Here is a 10,109-nt window from a genome sequence, read left to right as displayed (position 1 = left end):
ATTGTTTTTGTCTTTTTCTTTTATCTTTTTTTATGTGTTAACCTGGACCTTAACAATGTAAGTTGCGCAGTAGGAGCTATCATGACACCAGCCTTAATTAAATGCCATAGCTTCCAAGGATCGGGTAAATAGGTAAGATGGACGCCTAATGGATAAATGGTAAATGGACCCTGTAATGTGATATAGGCGCCGTTCTTAGTCTTCCGACCCACTCAGAAGCGCTCTTCTACAACTCACATGCAGCAGTTCACCCTTGTCACACACATTCACACAGTGAATGCAAAGTCCAGGTCGAGGAAGAACACTACACTCATTGCCCGAACACCTGTCAACACCGATTCGCTATGCTGGGGTTCCAGGTATGCTTGGCTCGATGGAGTATGGCGACCATGTTGATCTGTGTTGGGCTGGTAGAGGAAAGCTGATTCCCTGTCAAACTCGGTGCCAGTGAGCATCTGTTAATCTTTTAATTTCATAAAGTTATCATCCTCAAAAAAACTGATGCAAACGTGCTGGGTGTTAATTCTTTGTTGTGAACCAAATACATTTGTTTTTAGGGTTTAGGGTTAGGGTTAGTGTTAGAGTGAGAGCTGGAGCTCTAATGGTCTTTGAAAGCAGCTAAACGTGGAGTAAAGCCAGCGTACTTAACACATGCAAGGCTGGCAACACCATTAATGGGAAAAGTTCCTATCGTACAAGATTATTTTACATTTGAATCCGGTTTGTAGTGAGCACGAACTAATAGTAACATAGAGTTACAAGGTTAACGTAAAAGATGTTCTGTGATGGTAGGTGCCCCCATTTCTTCAGAGAAGAAGAATGGCAAAAATGATTCATTAGGAGGAAAAAATTCGTAATGAGGGAATCCTTACCATGCAGCCAGAACCATAACGAAGGAGGAGGTAGAGGCCCATATAATCATGAAATGTGGAAGGAAAAGCCATTGACTGTGAAGTTTGGACAAAAGGCTTAAATAGGAAAATTTGAAAAAGGTCCACAAGTGTGCCATCTTTACCTGCATATACTCTGGTAAAGAGGCTGATTAGCTCCTTGTCTAAATGTTATCCCATAACCAGTTGTAGAGAATGCGTCCACAGAAATAAGAACTGGAGGAAAAGAGAAAGGATGGCATTATATGAGGGAACCAGTATGACCACTTTGTATTACACCACAACCACCTTTCATGTTTCTCCTTCCCTTTTTTTTATACTCTGTTTATATCTGCAGCTGATAAGGGAATTAAAATTCAGCCACTGCAAAGGCATGATAGCCAAGTTACTGTACAACTCGGTACTGTACTTACAGCCGGAGTGGTGTACGCTGCGTGGAGGGCTTTCTAGTAGCTGCGGATGCTTTACACTGCATGTCAACATTGTCACCCATTCACACACCACTTCATACGCAGGTGATGGCACGAGCACTGGGGAGGCAAATATGGGGTTTAGTAACGTTGGTCCTAACGTGAGTAAAGCCAGTTACTAACAAGTGCAAGGCTGCAACAACCACTATAATGGGAGAAATCTATGCGTAAAGTTTTAAATTAATCCTTTGTAGGTGAGCACTGCAAACATAAGTACATGAAAGTTACGACAGTAACGTAGAACAGATGTTGATGGATAGCGCCCATTTCTTCAGGAGAAGAATGAATGGCCAAAATGATTTTCCATTAGAGGAAAGATTCTAATGAATCCTTTACCTCAGCAGAAAATAAGCAGAGGTAGTAGAGCCCAGATATAATCGCATGAAATGTAAGAACAAAAAGCCGATGACTGTGAATTAGACAAAAGGCTTAAATAAAAATTTTGAAATGGTTCACAAGTGTTGCCATTGACTGATACTCTGTTAAAGAGGCTGAGTTAGCTCTTTCTAAAATGTATCCATAACAAAGTTGTAGAGAATGGTCACAGAAAAATAGAACTGTTGAGAAAAAGAGAAAGATGCATTATATGAGATCCATTATGACCACTTTTACTTACACCAACACAACCTTTCATGATTCTCTCCTTCCCTTTTTGTATACTCTTTTATAGTCCCTGCACCTGATAAGGGAATTAAATTCAGCCACTGCACAAGGATGATAGCCAAGTTACTGTAAATCGTACTTGTTCACTTACAGTATCTAGGGCTTTCTAGTAGGCTGCATGCTTTTACACTGGGCATGTCACAATTCACCCATTCACAACATTATACGCAGTGATGGCACAGCACTGGGGCAGCAATATGGGGTTGTAGTATCTTGTCAGAGGACATTGTTGACCATGCAGTAGGAGCAGCTGGGGGATCTAACCGCCAACCCACTGATTACAGGTGGTTCATGGGATGTTAAAAGGAGTTCGGTCTAGGACCTGCTCTATTTGAAAAGTGTCCTGAGATAACTTCTGTTATGAATTGGCGCTATACAAATAAAATTGAATGGTTCATACTATACACCCCATGACTGCATGCCCAGACATGAAGACAACTCTTGAAGACACACACCACTGTTTATCAGTGGAGCCGAGGTGGAGGAGGTGAACAGTTTTAGATTCCTGGGAATCAACATGATAAATTAAGTCATTGTCACGTCACATGTCCACCCTGGTTAAGAAAGCTCATAAATTAAAAGACAGTACCCACCTTAGCCAAAGCTGCCATCTAGAAAGAGATATAAAAATATCCACTGCTGTACTACCAGACTTTAGCAGCTTTTTCTCTGGCTGTATATATGTATATATATATATATACACACACCCTGCTTTCTACTCTGACACCAAAGATTAATGTCCAAAAGGAAAATTGTATCTTATTGTTTACGTTGCTATGGCAACATCACTGGCATATTACCAAAGGCCAAGATACCATGTGATGAAGGTCATTGACAACCTGGATTTTTTTAAGAAGGCATTCTATCCTAAGTTGACACAAACTCCCTGCATATTTCCATGGCTGTCCATGAGAACACAACTACACACACAATATAGTATTTGTCTCTGTTCAGAGATAGTCTATGGTGTCACATGTGAATGACACCCTTGATCTTTCTCCAGTAGTTCAGTGACACCTGGTTGATGACCTTTGGATCTAGAGAAATATTTATGGGGTGTCCAGAAGGTGGTGTAGAGACAGATTTAATCACAAACAATCACATATATCAATATTTCCTTGGGAAAGCACCCAAATGAAGATATTTGAACACAAAAACATTACATTATTTGTGTTGCGGACACATGGCATTTCTTATACCCTACTGCACGTCTATATTGATTTTTTTTCCCCAGTACCCCACTCCTGTTTGAGAATAGATTATTTCTTTGTTGATCAAAAAATTTTACCGACCATTAAATCCTGTTTACAATTTCTGATCATGCACCGTTATTGTTGGGCCTGAAACTACATGGCTGTAAATTTTGGAGGTTTAACTCTCTCTTGCTTTCGGATAAAAACTATGTCCTAACTCTTATCCGTCAAATTAAGACCTTTTTGGAAATTAACACAACTATGGATGTGTCACCTTGCATAATTTGGGAATCGCTTAAAGCATATATCCGTGGTGATATTATCTCCCACGCTTCCTACATTGCGAAACAAGGTCAAAATTGCTGAATCTCTCCTCGGACATTCTCGACTTAGACAAGAAATATGCAGATTCTCCTGATCCTGAATTATACAAGAAAAGGCTTGTTTTACAGACCAAGTTCAACTTGCTATCTACTAATCAAGCAGTCCAATTACTTCGAAAATCAGTTATTTTGAATTTGGAGATAAACCCAGTAAACTACTGGCCCTACAGCTAAGGCAACAGAGGGCCCAAAATTTAATCTCCCAAATACTTTCCCCTTGGTGAAACTAAACAGCTGCTTCTCGGACTACTACTCCCTCCTTTATCAATCAGGTTCAAGTGTGGACGCACAGGCACTCGATTCTTTTTTTGGTGATATAGAAATACCCACCATTACTCCTGAGTGTAAGGCTCAGCTTGACCTGCCCCCCTCCTGCGCCATTCAGTCTATGCAGTCTGGCAAAGCTCCAGGGCCAGATGGTTTTTCGGTTGAATTCTTCAAAGCCACACACAACATCCTGGCAGGACCTATGGTTGACATGTTTAATGATGCTCTTAAAAGTGGGCTCTTGCCCCTCTCTGTCCTTCAAGCCTCAATTTCTTTAATCCCAAAGAAATGTAAAGATCCGTTGGACTGTGGTAATAACAGACCTATAAGTCTCTGCTCTGTAGGTGCTAAAATTCTCCCTAAACGACTGGAACCCATTTTACCTGAACTTGTCCACAATGATCAGACGGGGTTTATTAACAATAGAAAATCATTTTTCAATATTAGGTGTGTTTTGAATGTTATTTACTCCCCTTCCAAACCTGAATCTGAAGAGGTTCTGGCGCTGCTTGACGCGGAAAAAGCATTTGATCGTGTTGAGTGGAAATTCCTCTTTACGGCTATCAAGGTATCTCGTTGCCTAGGGTCCTTGCCTGTATCAAAAAGTTTGGCTGCATCTCTGGCTACAAACTCAACATTAATAAGAAAGAGCTTTTTCCCATAAACATAGAGGTAAATAAACTCCCACCCGCAGCCGCACCCTTTAAACTAGCTTTGGATGAATTTAAATACCTTGGAATTACTGTCACGTGGAAACTCCTATTTAATAAGAACTTCATACTAGCTCTGGAATCTGCTAAATCAGACTTCACACACTGGTCATCTCTCCCTCTGTCACTAACAGGTCGCATTAACTCTGTAAAGATGAACATATTACCTACTTTTCTGTACCTTTTTCAGTGTGAATAAAGGTCATAGTAGGATACGAAAGTCTATACTACAACTACCAAAAATGTCTGGGGGTCTCAGTAATTGGGTCCCTGCATGGGTACAAATCGAGGAAACTTCCTGCAAACCAGCATACCTGACAGCGCTTCTTTGCTCCCCACTAACTTTAATTCCTAAACATCCAAACTATAACCCGAAAGTCAATCAGTCTCTACGCATCTGGAGACAGTTCAGATCCCACTTTGGGCTTCAATCATCCCAGTTCTCTCCCTGCAATAGAAACCCAGCATTTCCCCCATCATTAAATGACAATGTCTTTGGGCTCTGGTCTAAGAAGGGAATTAGAACAATTAGGGATCTGTATGTCGATGGAGTGTTTGCTTCCTTCTCACAGTTATCTTCAAAATTTAACCTCCCTAAGACCCACCTTTTTAGGTTTTTTCAGATTCAAGACTTTGTCAGGAAAACTGACCGCCCTAAATGCCACTTGACACTATTCTAGAAATGAATGTCAACGGTAATGGAGCTGTGTCTGCACTTTATGACCTCATTACTGGACTCTCTCCCTCTTCTGTTAGACAAAACTGGGAGGACGATTTGGATTATAAGTTTAAAGATGAGGAGTGGAAAGAAGTTCTAAGTAGGATTAATTCCTCTTCTATACGGCTTGTCATAACCTCATACAGTTCAAATTTATACGTCGCATTTATTGGACTATGGTCAGACTAGCAAAGGTTAAACCATATATGGACCCTACTTGTGATAGATGTAGGCAAGCTCCTGCATCACTCCTCCATATGTTCTGGCTGATCACTTTCTGGAAATCTATTTTTAACTCTCTGACAATAGCATTGGGCTCAACAATCAGCCTGTACCCACTTGTTTCACTTTTTGGCCTATCGCCAAAAAACACAAAACTCTCAAATCTTCAAAAAGACGCCCTCGCCTTCTCTACTTTAATAGCTAGACGACTGGTTCTTCTAAACTGGAAATCTGAGCATCCACCTGCTCATATTAACTGGATTCATGACATGATGAGCTACATTCACCTTGAAAAGATGAGGTATTTGAGAGATGATAAGCAACAAAAGTTTTGCCTGGTTTGGGAATTATTTATTTCCCATTTCTCCTCTCTTAGTGCTTCTGAGATCACCCCCACTCTGCCATCAGCCTCCTAATTTTTACTTTTAACTGGAGAATCTGGAGATACCCCCCCCCCTTATTTTTCATTTATTTTGTTTTTGTAGCTTATTTTATGTGTGTGTGCATCTAATTTACATATTTCTCCCTTTTTTTTTTTACTGTAGTAAAAAAAACAGAAAACAACTATAGTATTTACTGTGACTATTGTTAAAATTGCCAGGCTTGGGAATGTTTGTCTTTCATGTCTTGTATATGTTATTTAAAAATATGAAAAATAAAGTTCTATAAAAAAAAAACATTACATTATTGTGGTACATTATAAAGCAAATATCTGAAGATAATTTCAGTTTTTAACACTTTATTTCTTAAATTAAATTGAATCATGCTGCACAGTGGTGGTTACGTCACAGCTAACTGGTATGACTGCTTGTTTCTCAGTTATCTTTATCAAAATGTTATAATGGCTTCAGATGTGACACAACTGATCAGATCGTAGATATAAGTCAGCAATAGTGTGCATGGCTAACTGTTAATTATAATAGATTCCACAAGTCACCGCCTACATTTCTCTGCTGGAGGGGTCAAAGGTTTATAGCAGAGACGTCACAAAATCATGTGTAATAACGTAAGGGTGAGCGAGGAGAAAGAAGAAATAGCTCTCTTACTGTCATAAAAAGGTGTGTTCACTTTCGTCTTATCAGACACTACAATAAAGCCTGACAAATATTAATATATAACATTATATCACATTTTACATTCTCCAGTCATAAACAGAGCACTTGACCTAGGCAGTAATAAAGCTGGTTTTAAACTGTAACCTTGAAATGATGTGAACACTACTTAATGTTAATTTGTTTTAAGTTTTAAGTTCAGTTTTCACATCCAAATAAATACGTTGAATTTGATTTTCAGAATTTGTGATTTTGAAAGATCTAAACCACTACCACTATATTTTACTGACAGTTACGTTCAGTCGCTGTAGCCAGGATTTTGAGAGTGAGTGAGGCAGTACTACTGAGGTAATGTCAAAATTCCCCCAACGTACACTCAAACAATTAACTCTTAAGTAATTTAAATCATGTAATGTATTTTACAGGTTTAAATGGTTTTCTTAGTGCATTAAGCTATGTTTGCTAATGCTTATGTTTGTTAAACTTAACTAACTTGAATTTAGTCAACTTGATTTAGTAAATTGATTTAAATTACTTACTAAGCTTAAATCTGACTGTTATGAATTTGCACTATACACATAAAATTTAATTGAATTGGAGTCAAAGCAATCATTTAACAAACACAACAGATTAATTTAAAACTAACATAGTTGACATGATGATAGACAGATGATCTTCATTAGCAGATTCTCCAAGTTACAATTTGATTTGTTTTTTGAGAAGGGTTTCTTTTCTTCTGAGCAATATAAGGACTTCTCATTTTTATATGACAGACAGTAAATTGCACAGAAAATCACCGTCATAGCGTTCATGTTTTTTTTATTTAATATGGCAAAACCGTTTCTTTTGATGGTAAAAACTTTTATTTTTAAAGTAAAATATGGATTAAAACTCAACAGTACCGCACCGTAATTGTATCCCTTTACCGTATTTATTATTGTAAAGTTCTGGCAACCACAGCTGCAAGTTGTTTTTACCGTAAAAGTATCTTTGTTGAGTATATAAAGTAGTTATAATGAAAGACCTCTACAGTATCTCTACTGTGAAATTACACTGTGTAGATGTCCCATAGGTTTCTGTTTCCCACTAAAATGAATACACATTCAGTATCTCTACTGTGAGATTACACTGTGTAGATGTCCCATAGGTTTCTGTTTCCCACTAAAATGACTACACATACAGTATCTCTACTGTGAGATTACACAATCAGGATTGAGACATATCAGCGGATCAGTGATAGTCAAAAGCTACACAAGGCAAACATTGTAAAACAGTAATAAGAACAATTGCGTCTGTACTCTCCCGACATTCGCTTCCTTATTGTCATCTGATCACGGAGGTTTAGAAATAATTAATACCCCGCTCAAACCAGAACCTTTATCAATTGTTGTGTTTCTGAAGCTTTAAGGATGCTCACCAAAGCCTAGCAACAATTCCTCTCTTATCACAGCAAAAAAAGTTATTATTTATGTAATGAAAGAAAACAGTTCCTTCCTCCAAAATCTGGTTGTGTGATCTAGCCTGTACATTATATTTAGAAAGGATAAGATACATTTTGAAGGACCACACAGTAAAAAAAAAAAAAAAATACAGCCATTTTCTATAATTAAAATACAGATTTTAGCTTTAATTCATAAAATCGTAAGAATTGTTTTGGCCTTTTGTTTAATTAAAAATATTTATACATGTAAAAACAATGAATCACCTATAAATACAGGCGAACACTGCTATAATACAAATAATCAGGCTTAAATTTATAAGAGTGCTGTTATGATTAGATTTAGTTAGTTATAGAACTGTAATAAAAGTCATTATATAAAATTACAGTAATAATTTACCTGATAATAATAATAACAGTAATAATACACTGATAAAAAATATTTATTCAACGTTTTTGTTAATAAGATACCTGTCAATAAACAAACACATCCAGGCAAAATTACAGAAGAAACATTTTCTTTACTGTAATGTAATTTTACACAATAATGTCAAAAAAGACATTTAAAGCCAACTGGGCACCCAGCCCAGTAGCCTTAGACCTCATTGTATTATTACAGAACGGAGACAGAACTACACAAACCATTGCACATTTGTTTTATAAATGTTGAACTCTGTGTCTTATCTGAGCTTCAACAGTTTCAGGGGCACCATAAAAGGGTTGAGCAGCGGAGGGCACAATCCCATCATGTCGGCGTCCCCCACGGATTGGCTAGATGTGTTACTGTTCCTTGATGATTGGCTCTCAGCCTTGTCTGGCTGCAGCTTCTTCCCTCCCCTGTCCGTGACCTTACTGCTGTCAGCGGTCAGAGCGGTGTTCTGCTGACCGTTTTTTGTGTTGCTGCCTTGACCGATCAGTGCCTCTGTCTGATCACAGAGTCCATCCTTCAGGTCTTTTAACATGTTTCTTGCAGTCTTGGAGTCAGCAGGGGATGAGAGACATTGGTGCACCTGAAGACATGAAAATGAGAGCTGTTAGTTTGATTCATAGCTAATGCTGAAAAAAAAGAAAGAAAACACACCATTTTTGGACCAATACTTTTGCAAGCTTGGTATGTACCAGGTCTGTAGTGGTACATACTGCTTCCAGGAAAGGCTGGATTCAACTCACCTCACAGGATGGTGAAACTCGCTGGCCACAACAATAACTATATATACTGTACATAGACTTTGGGGTTTGTTTACCTTGTTCCTGTACCACAACAGACATAATCCATGGAATATGCCACTGTATTTAGCAAGCTCTATCTTCAACATCTAAGCAAAGTAACATTAACCAACAACTGTTACTTTCGCTGCACAGACTCATGCCGTGTGCAGCATTAAATCAGATCATGGTTGCTCAAAGAATAATGGACTTCTTTACTTAAGGACTGGACTTTTTCCAGGACTTTTTCTTGAATGACGCAGGAATCATGATGAAGTGTGACGGATTAATTACGCTGAAAAGATTTCAGCAAGTCCGTTCCACTCAGTGTCTAGTGTGAACAGCTAGATTGAAGGACATGGCTCAAATTGAAAATGTTTCTCAATTTGTCTGGTGAACCCAGTTTGAAGTGTCCTCGTTGCACACTAAATATACACCTTGGGTTATGTAGGTGATGTGAGTGAGGGGCTAAAACTCAACAAAAAATTTCCAGGATATTCCAGGTGTTTCCACCACTGGAAAACGTAAGCATCAAAACTGGTTAACGTTGATGAGTATTTCCTGCCAATCATGACTATATTCTGCAATTACATTCCCTGACTTACAGATTTATCCATCAATCTCAGTGAGTTGCCTCCTTGGTGGAGGTCAGAGAGTGTGAGAGTTGTGCTGGTATTGAGTGGAAGTAAAGCAGATTATTTATCATTTCCCTTCTATAATATTAAAGCTATAACATTCTGCACTGTTGCAACAGTCTATAAATAAGACCTATATTATATATATTGTTGAGTTGTGTACATTATCCCAAATGTTTCTAACATTTATTTCAGCTGCATATCATCGCTCACTTGTCAATGGTGTCATATCCATAATGTTGTCATCTTCTTCATGTTCATC

The sequence above is a fragment of the Morone saxatilis genome, unplaced genomic scaffold (genome assembly GCF_004916995.1).
Source record: "Morone saxatilis isolate NCDOM2014 unplaced genomic scaffold, NCSU_SB_2.0 Contig4, whole genome shotgun sequence".
Taxonomy (NCBI): Eukaryota; Metazoa; Chordata; class Actinopteri; family Moronidae; genus Morone; species Morone saxatilis.
Note: the sequence above shows the minus strand (reverse complement) of the source record.